The following is a 14,501-nucleotide window of genomic DNA, read 5'->3' on the forward strand; positions in this document are numbered from 1 at the left end:
TAAAATGCTATCAGCTTTCAGAAAACACAACTCTAAGGACTTTTGGAATTATATAAATTCAATAGGTTCTTTGCAGATCTCTGAAGCCTTATTTTTAAAAGACAATTTCTATTACCCTCTGCCTACAGGACCTTTCCAATTGGTATAAAGACGTGGCGGTTGATGACATTGAAAGACGGATCATCTTAAGTAAGATCTCTAGGGCATCTGGCCCAGATGGTCTGTCTAACTTTATGCTGGGATGCAACCCACTGCTGTGGGCCACTTTCAATGTTGTCCCTTATTTGAACAAATAAGGGATGAAACTAGATTGCAGGAGTCACGGTATAGGAGTTATGTAGTATCAATTTATTAATAAAAGGAGACTGTGACTCCCCAGCAAATTATCGTCTCATATTACTGCTAGACTCAACAAGTAAAATCTTCCTCATTAGTTCTTGAGCAACTGGAACCTTGTGTAAGGAGTTCGGGCGAGTTTCTGTTTTTCAAACAGGCTTCAGGAAAGGTGTGGGTCCATCTAAAGGGATTCCAAAACAGACCCTCCAGGATTGTGGCAGGAAATGTAAAATGTTTGCCTTGCACATTGCCTCTTTCCTGCAATGTGCCAATCTCACACCCTCCAGCCAAAAACATTTCTGCAAAAATGCAGCAATACATATATTTTTTGTGCCGCAAAATATGCACTTATGGCACAACATTTTACATTTCCTGAAGTAATATCCTGGGGGGTCTGCCTATACAAAACTCTCAGACACCAATCTAGATCTCCTAAAAGCCCACCCTTGCATGTGGCATTTTTGGATTTCCATGCAGCTTTTGAGTGTATAGACCATACCAGGTTATGGTATACACTGTATAATTGGGCATTCTAGCAGGGTCCTATATATTATTATGATACTACATAGCAATACTTCAGTACAGGTTCTTCTCTTTTGGACTTAATCTTGTGACCAGGTTTGTAATTTTATGAAGCTTGTTTATTTCTGATTGCATTACAAACTTTATTGGTGAAAATAAAAAATGATAATCTAGTACGGGTGAGATTAGATATGGAAGGTAATCTAACAAAGGAAATTAATATCAGAGTAGGTTGAATGCAGGGTTGCATGTTAGCCCCTTGCCTTTTTTACCTGTATACTTCAGCGATTTGGCTGATAAGCAGGCCAAAATAAGATAATTTCCACCTAAGATTGGGCATCAGCATATTAGATTGTTCGCCTTTGCTGACAATATCCTATTGTTGGATACAACTAGGTTTGGGCTCCAAAGATTGTTGAATGGTACTGAAGTATATCGAAAAATTAACAATTTACGGATTAACATCTCAAAGACTGCTATCATGACAATTAAAAGTGGTACAAAATGTAATGGGTGTGGTTGGTATGCAAACAACAATAAAATATAGACATGCAAGTGCATGACATACCTAGGCTATCTCTAGTTACTTAATTTAACAAAAGAAAAGTAGTAGACAACCTTAGGAGCAAACTAAAAACTTAAGCATCCCAAATGAAAAGAGTATATCAGAAATGTTGTATGTTCACATTGGTGCCGTTAGTGAAATTCTACCAAAAAAGATAATATCTTCATTAATATATACTCTTGTGGACAGGTGGATCCTGGGAGGGAGGTCAGCCCCAGCCTTCAGGGGTGTTTGGAAGGTACGCAGGAGCATTGGCTGGCCTGCTGAGGGGTCTGGGACCAGTGAGGTACAGGGAGGTCCTCCAGGACCAGTCATCAGAAGGCACCAGGGGGCCATGACTGTGAGGGGGATGAAAGGAGGCACCCCTCTCCTGAGTTATTCGGCTGACACCCACTGCCAATGGCGTGGATTGGAGGTGGCCGTGGGGAGTGATCTTTTGCCACTGGCCAGGGCAGAGTACACCTTGGGTACCAACAGGCCCGCCAGGCCAGGTTCAGAGGGTGGGCAAAGAGATGTCAGGAAGCAGACACAAGAAATAGGTGCAGACCAACATTATGGACAATTATGCCCTATAATTAAAAGCTCTGAAGAAAAGACATGCTGGGAGGATGGGGCGCTGGCTGGGAAGCCCATGGAGGAGAAGGGGTTGGGTAAAACTTCACTGTCGCTAATGCTGGAGGAGATCAGGAGCAGCCAGATTGTGCTTGAGAGCAGGATTGGCGAAATAGAGACAGACATCTTCTTGCTACTAGCAGACTTCAGAAAGGTGTCTGGCAGAAAGAAGGAAGCAGAGGACCGTATTTCTACGCTAGAAGATGAGCTCTCAGTATTTAAGCAACAGGTACAGAGACTGCAGGGATGCTACACCAGATTAAAAAAACAGGCAGAGGAATCGGAGGGCCTTCACAGAGGAACAATGTGTGAATAGTAGGCTTGCCGGGGAAGGTGGCAGACGGCTCAATAGAGCTGTACTTACAGGCATGGCTGGCCGAAAGCTTCAGCAAGAAGGGTCTCTCATCCTTTTTCTCAGTGGAGCGGGCACACCGCGTACAGGCAAACCCCCCTCCACTTGGAGCATTTCCCTAGGGTTACAATAGCCCTTCTCCTGAACTATTGCAACAGAGATGCCATTCTTCAGAAGGTGCGTAGGGCTGGCCTGGTTACTATGGGCAGTACGAAGGTCTACATCTTCCCAGACTTCATCAGGGAGGTCCAGAGGCAAAGATAATCATACAAGGGGGTGAAGCGCGACCGAGGAGGCGAGACCAAAGTTATACGCTACTGTTTCCAGCCAAACTTAAAGTGCCACACAAAGGCAGATCGTGGTTCTTCAGTATGGCAAGCGAGGCATGGGACTGGCTTGAGAGAGGGGATACAAAGACCAGAAGGGACACCTGGAAGTGAGCAGAGAAGCTTGGGGCTTCACAGGTTGCAAATCACACTACCTCGAGTTCCAGAGGTGGCAAAGACGTTTCAGATGGAGGACAGGGCCACAAATGTAAGGGTCAGAGTTAGCGAGGATGGAACTCTGACACTGGACTACTAAGGGGACTGGACATGAGCACAGCGCCACAGGGGTTTCCAGTTGTGGGGCCATTGTGGACTGGTTTAGGCCCAGGGGGGGGGATTGTTAAACGATGGGGGTTGTGGGTAGTAAAGGGGTTCTCTAGGCTTTAAGTTGCAGAGGAGTCTTCTTTTTTCGGTGCGATCACTAGTGTTAGCCACGTTGGCATTTGGGGACGGGTGAGATGTTTCTGGGGAGTAGAAGTATAGGGTGAGTGGGGATTGAGTTTGGGGCAAAGGGGAGTAGGGAAGGGGATGGGGTTGGTTCCTTGGCACCAGACGACTTCAGGAATGGAGGAGGGAAACAGTGGACGAGTCATACACACAGGTTATTGGAGATGTGCCTATGGACTGGGAATAAGGGGTTTGATCATTGATGAGGCCCAATTTAACCTTTTACCTTGGAACGTGAATGGAATGGGGAATAAAGTTCAGAGGGGGCAGTGGCTGGTCTCCTACGGAACTACAGAGCTCAGGTGGTTATGCTCCAGGAGACATATCTGAAGGGTACCCAATGTCAGTTTCTGGGCAGTCATCTCTATCATATGGTTTTTCACTCAGGCTTCACTAAAGGGGTGGCTATAATGGTCAGGAAATAGGTCCCCTGAGGGTTGGGACGGGTAGTCTCAAATAGGGGGGGCGGTATTTGGGAAGTCATTTTGAGGGAGGGCATAGACACAGTCTTTGTGGGGGGAGACTTTAATGATTTTTGGATATGGGGGATAGAGTGGGAGCGGTTAGGTCCAAAGGGACAAAAGGCACGAAGTTGGCCGATTGGGCCGATCCTTAAACTTGGAAGATGTCTTTAGGAATTTGCAACTTGGTGACCGTGCATTCTTGTCCTTTCCAGGGCCCATTGCTCTTTGTCCCCAATTATTTAAGTGTTTGCCTCCAGAGATGTGGTCCATGATGTATCGGAGGCGGGATATCTGGCAAGACTCTGGTTGAGACTGTAACCCAAGATATAGGCCGGTAGTAGAGAAACTCCCAGAAACCCTCTTGTGTTTGCAAGGGATATTTCAGACCATTCCCCCATGCTGGTCTCGTGGGACATGTCGCAGAGAGCACTGCAGGGGGTGTGGCAGCTTAATGCATATCACCTGTTAGATCCAGAGATCAGTACTACTCTTGTGTTCGCTATGGATCAGTTCTTTGGGGAAACGAGGGATCAGTAAATAGTGAGGTGAAGCTGTGGGAGGCCTAAAAGACAGTCCTAAGGGAGTGGCGTGTGGGGTAGTTAGGAGAAAGAAGAAGGAAAGGAGGCGTGAGGTTTTGCATGAGGAGGGCCGAATGCTATAATCGGAGGGCAGATATGCCACTGATGTTTCAGACCAGATGCAGAGGGACTTGCGTAGGTCACAGACGAGGGTGAGATCACTTGCACTGGATGAGGCTAGACACCTTGGCAAACTGAGTAAGGGGTAGATCTAAAAACACAGGGATAAGAATGGATAACCTTTAATTTTAGCAAGGTTGGCGCAACTGGAGGAAGGGGACAGATGGATTACAGAGATCAGAGGGGCGGGGGATGGTTTGAAGGACCGAAGTGGGATTGCAGAGTCCTTTAAAGCCTTCCATGATGGGTTGTATGCAAAACCCTCACTGGGACGGATGCAGAGGTGACGGCTTTCCTGGCATCACGGCCCTTAAAGCAGTTGACAGAGGCCCAAAGGGAGGAACTGGAAGTGGATTGCACCCTGGCAGAGGTAGAACACCAGGTCCGAATGAGCTCCCGTTGGAATTGTGGAAGTCCCTGGGGAACAAGGTCAGCTCGAACCCAATTTTCTTATAGCCTAGCGCACACCTGTGTGTTGGATTTTTCAGGAGCTGGTAGAAAATTAGTGGGTGTCGGGGAGAAAAACAACCTTGACACTGGGTTGTGTCTTAACCTATGTAGAACCAACAGATGTCCACACTCCTGTGGAACTCTCCCGTCCCCTGCACACTCTTCCAATTGTAAAAACAATCAATAATTTATCAATAGTAGCAATTTGTTTAAAAAAACATTTGTAAAAAACAACTTTAGACACCGATTATGTCAAAAAATAACAATCAATTTAATTTTGCTATGAATCACATGCTACCAATTTGCATTTGAATTCATTGAGTTTTTAGCTTCTGTGTTAAAGTGATTTCGACGTTTCATATATTACATACATTTACACATTTTTAAGTCACACTCAAGTTATAGCACAATATTCCTTGTGGGCACACAATATGTTTATCACACTTTCATCACTTTTGTGGAGAAATGCCTTATAACATATTTTGTTCATAGAAAGTGTTGATATATAGTACTCAACGCATTTCAGGTTGGTTTTATACCCTTCTTCAAGAGTTGTTTGCCCTCTTTATTCCTTTTTTCTTTATTCACCTATGATATACAATACAATAATCAGATCTTTCTCTTAACTGATATCTGTCATGTTATTTTTGATCACTGTTTATATAATAATCACCTGGATGATTAAGCATTGGACATAAAAACTAACCCCGAAACGCGTCGAGTTCTATCTATCAACACCTTCTATGAACAATATATGTTATAAGGCATATCTCCACAAAAGTGAGGAAAGTGTGATAAACATTGTGTGCCCACGAGGAATATTGTGCTATAACTTGAGTGTGACTTAACAATGTGTACATTTATGTAATACATTAAATGTTGAAATCACATTAACACAGAAGCTAAAAACTCAATGAATTAAAATGCAAATTAGTAGCATGTGATTCATAGCAAAATTAAATTGTTATTTTTTGACATAATCGGTGTCTAAAGTTGTTTTTTACAAAAGTTTTTTCAAAACAAATTGCTACTATTGATAAATTATTGATTGTTTTTACAATTGAAAGGGTGTGCAGGGGACGGGAGAGTTCCACAAGAGTGTGGACATCTGTTGGTTCGACAAGGTCAGCTCGAACCTACTCAACCTTTACAGGCAGAGCATGGAATGATGGGATTCTCCCACAGAATCCTAGGGAATGCACGATAGTGTTGATTCACAAGAAGGGCAAGGCAACAGAGAGTTGTGAGTCTTATAGACCGATCTCCTTGAAGTGAAGATCCTGGCTAAACTCTTAGCCAATAGGCTTTTGAATGTTCTTCCAGGTCTGGTCTAATGGGATAGGGTGTTGGGGCAGATAGGCAAGCTCACCATTAGTGTCAAACTTTGGATGATACATTATAAGATCCTAAATAGGATATATCATACACCCAGATGCCTGTATTTGATTGGAAGGAGTGAAAGTGACACCTGTCCCAAATGCAAAATCGCTCAGGTCAAATTTTTACACATGATCTGGGAATGCCCAAGGATACAGAGCTTCTGGGCAGGGGTAATGTTCAGAGTGTTCTAGGGGGAAGAGGTTGTGGGCAAAGTTAAAGTCTGTGTGTTGGGAGTGTGGGGTGAGACATCCCCCTTGATGTGGGTTAGGAAGTGGTCTTATTAGGCATTTGCCATAGCTCAGAGATTAGATCCAGAGATCAGTACCATTCTTGTGTTCGATATGGATCAGTTCTTTTGGGAAAACGAGGGATCAGTAAATAGTGAGGTGAAGCTGTGGGAGGCCTACAAGACAGTCCTAAGGGAGTGGCGTGTGGGGTAGTTAGGAGAAAGGAGAAGGAGAGGAGGCATGAACGTTTGCATGAGGAGAGCCGAATGCTATAATCGGAGGGCAGATATGCCACTGATGTTTCAAACCAGGTGCAGAGGGACTTGTGTAGGTCACAGGCGAGGTTGAGATCACTTGCGCTGGACGAGGCAAGATACCTTGGCAAACTGAGTAAGGGGCAGATCTAAAAATACAGAGATAAGAATGGAAAACGTTTAGCATGGTTGGTGAAACAGGAGGAAGGCGACAAATGGATTACAGAGATCAGAGGGGCGGGGGATTGTTTGAAGGACCGAGATGGTATTGCAGAGGCCCTTAGAGCCTTCCAGGTTGTATGCAAAACCCTCACTGGGACGGATGCAGAGGTGCCGGCTTTCCTGGCATCACTGCCCTTAAGGCAGTTGACAGAGGCCCAAAGGGAGGAACTGGAGGTGGATCTCACCCTGGCAGAGGTAGAACACCAGGTCCCAATGAGCACCTGTTGGAATTGTGGAAGTTCCTGGGGGACAAGGCCAGCTCGAACATGCTCAACCTTTACAGGCAGAGCGTAGAGGATGGGATTCTCCCACAGAATCTTAGGGAATGCACAATAGTGTTGATTCACAAAAAGGGCAAGGCAACAGATAGTTGTGAGTCTTATAGACCGATCTCCTTGAAATGAAGATCCTGGCTAAACTCTTAGCCAATAGGCTTTTGAATGTTCTTCCAGGTCTGGTCCAATGGGATAGGGCGTTAGGCAGATAGGCAAGCTCACCATTAGTGTCAAACTTTGGATGATACATTATAAGATCCTGCATAGGATATATCATACACCCAGACACCTGTATTTGATTGGAAGGAAGGAAAGTGACACCTGTCCCAAATGCAAAATCGCTCAGGTCAAATTTCTACACATGATCTGGGAATGCCCAAGGATACAGAGCTTCTGGGCAGGGGTAATGTTCAGAGTGTTTCACGGGGAAGAGGTTGTGGGCAAAGTTAAAGTCTGTGTGTTGGGAGTGTGGGGTGAGACATTCCCTTTGATGTGGGTTAGGAATTGGTCTTATTAGGCATTTGCCAGACCTCAGAGAGGCATCTCCAGAGTATGCGGCTCAGAGGATGCCCGCTCGCTGTCCAAGTGGGAATCCACTATGGATGGGTCCCTGGAAATGGAACAACTAGTATAGGAGAACAGGGGCTGCCTGCAAAAACACTGCAAAGTATCGGGAAAATGGGTAAGGGAAGGTGACAAATCGGATTGACTTCTTGTGACAGAGGGAGGGGGTTGAGGGTACCTCGGTTATGGGTCGGGCTGAGTCTGGTATCTGGAGGGGGACGGAGAGGGTTTTCTGGGTGTGGAGGAAGGGTACTGGAGGGAGTTGGTTGGATCCTGTTGGTTCCCTGTACATTGTGTTTTGTTTCTGCATTGATGTTGTCTGATCTGATGCCTTACACAATGTTAATAAAATCAGTTTAGCAAAAAAAGGAAGAACCTCAGGAGGAAGAACCTTTGGCCATGACATCTGCCCCAGTCTTCAATGACTTCGACTGCAGCACATCAGCATCTTGAAATGTCACTCCCAGCATGCCTTTCCCTCAAGCTTTGCCCATTCACTCTAGGATGGGAATTGGTGGAGTCTTCATATTTCTAGGTGCCTGTCCAATACCTTGCAAGTGATACATTGTCCAATGCTATGCTCCACCTCTATGAGAATTACTGGCAAGCTGTATTTTTCCATAAGCATACTTTTAGTACTATTAATTCCCAGAAGCCTCTCATGGTCCAAAGTCATCACGCAGTTTGCAGGGATATGGTAGGAATGAAGGGTCTCTCGTTTAATAGTACTTCCAATTTGACAGGGATCTCTGCTGCCACTTTCCAGAATGATTGCAGGCTGCGTGTAACATTCTATTTGTTTGGCAACACTTTTGTGTTCATGTCCTCATAATAATAATAGTGAGGATGGTTCTCACCAAATTGGGATTGGGACCCTTTTCCTTCATAAATCCTCCCCCCTGTCTAACGTCTTCTTCACAGGATATTGACTCCTAGGCCTTTAGGCCCTCTGCAGTAAATTTCCTCATTCATTTAGTTTTAAAAAGGAGTTACCTCACCCCTCCTCTCCTGGCAGCGGGGGTTTCAGGGTGACCTGTATGGGAAGTTCAACGCATATTAATTTCTCACTTCAGTCTGAATCTGATGAATAAGACAGATGGCAGGTGTGAATGGGGTGTGCTATCCACAGTACTGTCCCCAGCAATTGACGCATGTGTTTGGTTTGCCTTATTGATTGTCAACAAGGATGTTGCATTCACTTGCATATCCTGTTTGGCCTATTGGGTGCCAACTCCTCAGCTTTATTATTCCTTATTTATTACTCCTCATCATAATCATCCTCGTCCCAGTCCTTACATCCGTTCCACTTTTAGTCCAATGACTAACCTCGTTGACTATGTGACGTGGTGATGTCAGGAGGAGACTGTGGTATGTACCTGTCCTATGCGTAATAATACGTGGGGTGGAACTCAACACAGGAAGTGGGGTGCGTAGGCACATGGGATCCATTCATCAAGGTGGAAACCTCACTTTGTAAGGACTGGGACGAGGAAGAGTGGTACTATGAGTAATGAATGCTGCAGTACATAATTAGGGCATTGCAGACAGGGTATAGGTGGTGCTTCAGGAGAGAACGAGGGAAAAGGCTGGGTGTCAACATGCTGCATAGCATGTGATTAGCTATCTAGGTGCTGCCATGGAGCTGAGCAGCGGAAACAGGTTTAACAATGAACGTAGGTGGCCTGACTGGCACAGAGGTTGCTTGGATACATAGTTTGGACGTTGCATTCATTTCACTATGGGGAGTACTACAGTTGGTGTCCATTGTTATGCCCGTTGCTCAGCTATGCTGTGCAGTGGCCAATAATCCCCTTATTTGTTGTTATTTTCTTTGCCAATTCTATATTTGGCATTCCGGGAGCGAACCAGAGAGGGATAGCGCAAGGATAGAGCAACCCAGGAATGGGCATTATAGTATACATATGGTGGTCCTGGAGGGAGTGAAGCATGGGTCTACTGCCAGGGATATTTGGTACAGTCCACACCTGCCACTGGGTATTGTATTGGGCAGTGGGGTGGGAGCATGGTGTTGGTGGTAAAACGTTTCTGGAACTAATAATTTTGCCAGGGATAGGCGAGCTTCAATGTGTTAAGTCCAGGCAGAACAGTGGGTGTTGGCCAATATAGCTAGATGGAGGGAGAGTGAACATAAGTATAGGGGCCTGAGTTGGTTCCTGAGGGTGGCAGTGTGAGCTCCAATGCAACAGCTGCGATACTCCTTTTGGGTTAGTAACTTCTAACAGGGCAGGTGAATTAGCGAGGGCTGCCTCCATGTACTATTTTGATAGTGGATCCCCTGCCTTCTATTGGTGATGCATTGGAAATCTACCATCCTCTACCATCCTCTGAATTAGGTTCTGCCCACAGGTGTTGTCCGAAGAGCATGCGCCCTTGTAAGAGGTTTTTAGGGCATTGATTGCAGGTGGTGTCAAAAGGCCTTATGAGCCCCACCAACCCGCATTGCCTTTCAGCCCAAGGAGCTGCACAGCTTGTGGGCCCAGCTCGGTACAGACAGGTGCTGCTTTTGAGATGGGGAGGACCTCTTGCTCATTCTCTGTGGGTCCAGTTTGTCCCTGTGGGATTGTTCTGTGGGGGTCCATGTTGCCTCTGAAAGCTGTGTTCATTGCCCTTGGGGGAGGGCAGATTGCTTAAATTAGCAGCAGGGTATTGCTATCGGCCCACCCCCCCCTTCAGTGGCAGTAGGTTCAGACAGGGGAGAGTCCGGCATGCATGGTGGAGGTGTGGTTTATTACAGATAAGGAGCAGGGTGGTGCTTTGGATCCTGGGAAAGGGGAAAAGAAGGGACAAGAAGAAAGTAGAAAGGGGAAGCAAGAAGGCAAAAGGTAGGAGGGGAAGGGAGCAGGTAATAAGGGAAGAATTTCCCCTGCATGGGTATTACAAAGCAGATCGGGATGCACCTGATGCAGGCACCAAGGGAAATATGGAATGGGGACTGTGTGTATGTATTCAAGCTACTGCATAGGAAGGTATGGGTGAAGGAGGAGTTTATGGAGGAGGAAGTAGCAATATTGAGGAGACTGACGGCCCCTTTAAAGATTGAAAATTGTTGATGCCCACTGTGAATGATACCCGGTATGGTGCCTGGTGCTCTTCATACATATGGTCATAATAGGAAAAGCGTATGTGAATTTTGAAGTTTTGGCATGGGTAAAGGTAAATGAGAAGTTTAAAGCCTGTATGTGCGGGGGCATGACTGTGGTATAAGTTGGGCTAGTTATAGACCTCTGAATTCAGTAGAGGGGTCCTACTCATCAGGGTGAATTGTAAATACTGCTAGTAGGCTTCCATTCCCATGCCACTCTTTCTATGGCATCCTACCCAGAAACATTGGGTGCCAATGTCCCTGGAGTGAGACCCGGCAGAATGTAATGTGCATGTGTTTTCTGATGTATCGGGAGCTGCTTATACTGAAAGGAATGTGCTGCGCGGAGTGATGGCCAACCAGATGGTGCAGTAGAAATTGTAATATTGCAGTTTCAGAGTAGAATGCGCAGTGCTAGGTGAAGTTCAATGAGGCAGTGGTGGCAATAGTGAACATACATTTGGCTAAGGATGAGAGAGTGCACAGATTGTTGCAAGTTTTTGTGCGAGAAGGTTTGCATCAGAACATTGTTTTCAAAGCAAGGCCTTTTGCTGTTAGGGATAATGGCAGAGCTGATGTTTTATCTCCTTGACAGTGGCATAAATTCCGCGGGTTGACAGGTGTGTAGCCGGCTAGATTTCCAGAAGGAATATCATGAATTAGAGTTTGAGGGCTTTAAATTTGGTTGAATGGGCACTGCCTTCACTTTCTTGCTACAGGCAGGCATTTTTGCAGCTCATGAGTGGCGGGACACAGCATTGGGAAGATAACTGTGACATAGATAAACAGAGAAGTGGGATGTGGTGCACTTCATATTGAGTTTATTGGGGATCATAGCAGCTGGAAAATTAGCAGTAATGACCTTATATGAAAAATGGCTCTGGGGTTTTGTGCTGGGGGGTGTGGGGTGGTGGGAGGTGGTGAAATGGCCAGGAGGATGTTGGAAGGTTTGGAAAGAAAGAGGGGAGACTGGAGGGACAGAGAGAGACATTGCTGAGGACATTGATGGGGTTTTTGGTGTCTTTGTGCTTGTCGGGATTGGAGAGGTTGCTGCTCACGCCCTGATGTACATACAACCTGGGATAGGAGTGGGAGGGAAGAGGGTCAATGAAGGGGGCACAGGGAAGACCCTGGAGGGGTTAATGCCTTTTAATGGCCATTTATGCAAAACTGGAAGGTGAATGGGGTAGGTTTGCAAGAGCAGGAAGTGGAGGAGGGAGCAGGATTTGAAGTGACATGGGTTTTGTAAGACCTCGTGTAGGTTTAGTCTGCCAGCATTCCATATTGCTTGTACCTACACTGCATGAGATTGCTGAGAGGAACCAACACGTTCCTATCAGCCATTTACTCGCTATGAACATAAGAACATGAAAGAATATATTGAGCCATGAAAGAACAGAACTATTTAGACAACCATATATGCAACGTAAAACCCAGAAGTAATTTTCGTTTAGAATGCAGATGTAAATCAGGATACAAACAACAAATACACATTTGATAAACGCCTTATACCAAGGGTAGGCATATCATCACAGAAATCGCAAGCTGTGTTCATTTTAGCTAGGCCCTGATAAAGCTCATGTAGACTGAAACACAGGATAGCCTTTTGGACGAGTTGCCAATTACAGTTGCCAATTACAAATACAGTAATGTATGCCATATGCCATATCATATCATTCAGTATCAGAATGCTAATGGATTGATTAATGCAACACAAGCTAAGGATACTTTGAAATTAAAAAAAATATATTGTTTCACTTACTGAAACTGCAATATATTTTTTGTGTGGAGAAAGGGACCAACAGGTCACTCAACTAGAGAGTTAATTGGTGTAGCGTTCTATTGTTCATTGGTTTTGCTGCCCCTTTTCATGCTTAATATTTGCTTGTCAGGGAACACGTCATGTGTGTTTCCTGCAGGGGATGTTAGTTCAGGGATGGCAATAAAGTTAAAGGTTGCATCCACTCCGCTGTGTGCCGTGTCTCATTGAAAGCACATACCAAAGGACCGTAAGCACACAAGCAGGTTCCGGTAAACAGTACATTGACGAGGAGGAGTTTATCAGGCCTGTGCATGCAGTTAGTACTCTCGATCGAGTCTCATGCAGCAGTGGACAATTGTATTCACTACATGCAGGCACCCGGAGACTCCATCAGGCCCGCCTCCGTTCACCAGCGGTGGCCCGGTATGACTGCCCGATAAGAGCATCTTGCTGGCAGCTCCCCGAGCACTCCACCTTCTTCTGGATCACAGCAGCAGCTTTGGGTGCAGAAGCGGCGCATGCAGTGCTACCGACCCGCTCACAAGCAGCTCTGAGCATTGGAGAGACCGTTCATGTGTATGTGCCCCACTGACTGTTAAAACAAAGCAATCTGCGGCATGCGTGCTTGCTGGACCTGCAGGCCCAGCAGCATCAAGTGGTTGCACTCCTCAAAGCCTTACTCACGACCGGGAGATAAATACAGGGGTGAGGTGGCCAGATTCCACCTCAAGGTACTGTGAGACAGGCATGGGATCAAGAGAGACAGATTCACAGATTTTTTGTAAAAAAAAAATCTTTATTTACTAAGGTTCCTGTGTTGGTGTAATGCCTAGTTGGCCCTACCTCTAAAGGGATGGTTCCCTTAACTGATGTTTCTAAGGGTTGTCAATGTCTGAAAGTCTCAATCAATAATTCGTCTGTATCTAAGCCCAGGCTTGCCCTCTTTACAAAAGTGAGTTAGGAAGTCTTTAAAAGGGAAAACATAGTGGTTCAAAGAAAAGGAAATGTAAACCACAGCTGCTTTCAAATAGTCTTACACTTGGGTGTAGTTCTGCCAGTACAAGATAGTTCAATTCAAAAGGGCAGCCCTTAGAACCTTCCACGCAGGGCTCTTGCAACAAATCAACAAAGTTCACAATATCCTTTGGTCTCTTGGGTTCCCTTCTCCAAGCTCAGACTCTTCCAGTTCCAAACAAAAAAATACACACTTCTGGTCAGGTCTCTCAGGGTTCCCTTCCCCAAGTGTATGCTTCTCTTTACACAGTTCAACAATGTCTCTTGGACAACTCTTGTTAGGCCACTCAGGGTTCCCTTCCCCAAGCTTAGGCCCCTTCCGTCTTCAAACAAACAAAGAAACAAAGAAACAAACAAACAAACAAACAAAATTCTTCTGGTTAGAAAGTACCTTTTGTTTCTTGCACGATTCTTCTTAAGTATCTCAGGGTTCCCTTCCCCAAGCTTAGACCCCTTCGTCTCCTAGTCAGGATTTACCTTTCACTGTACAGTTCTTACATGGGGTAGCATCAGAGACCTTTGATAACGCTGGGCTCTTTGCTTCTCCCAAGCGCAACCACTGTGACCTTTAACCCCTCTCTGTGTTCCTTGCTCTTCCTTTTTAACCTTTCACCTTCAAGTGCTTCCTGCACATCTTCTTGCTCTCCTTTGTTTCCTTTGCTTTATCGTGCACACCTGCACCTTCCTTTGCTTACATTTCTCTGTATGGTGCCTCTGGCACGCGCTCCTCTTTACAGTGTGCACACTTGCACCTTTCCGTTCCTTTCCAACTTTTCCCTTTCAGGTGCTTCCTGCACCCCTTCTTGCTGTCTTTTGTTTCCTTTATTTCACCGTGCACTCGTGCACCCTTTTCTTCACCGTGCACACTTCCACCTGTCTGCTTGTTTCTCGTCCCTCTTTTACACTTCACATGCCTTCACTCTGCTTT

Source organism: Ambystoma mexicanum, chromosome 7p, assembly GCF_040938575.1.
Source record: "Ambystoma mexicanum isolate Mex_15411 chromosome 7p, UKY_AmexF1_1, whole genome shotgun sequence".
Lineage (NCBI taxonomy): Eukaryota > Metazoa > Chordata > Amphibia > Caudata > Ambystomatidae > Ambystoma > Ambystoma mexicanum.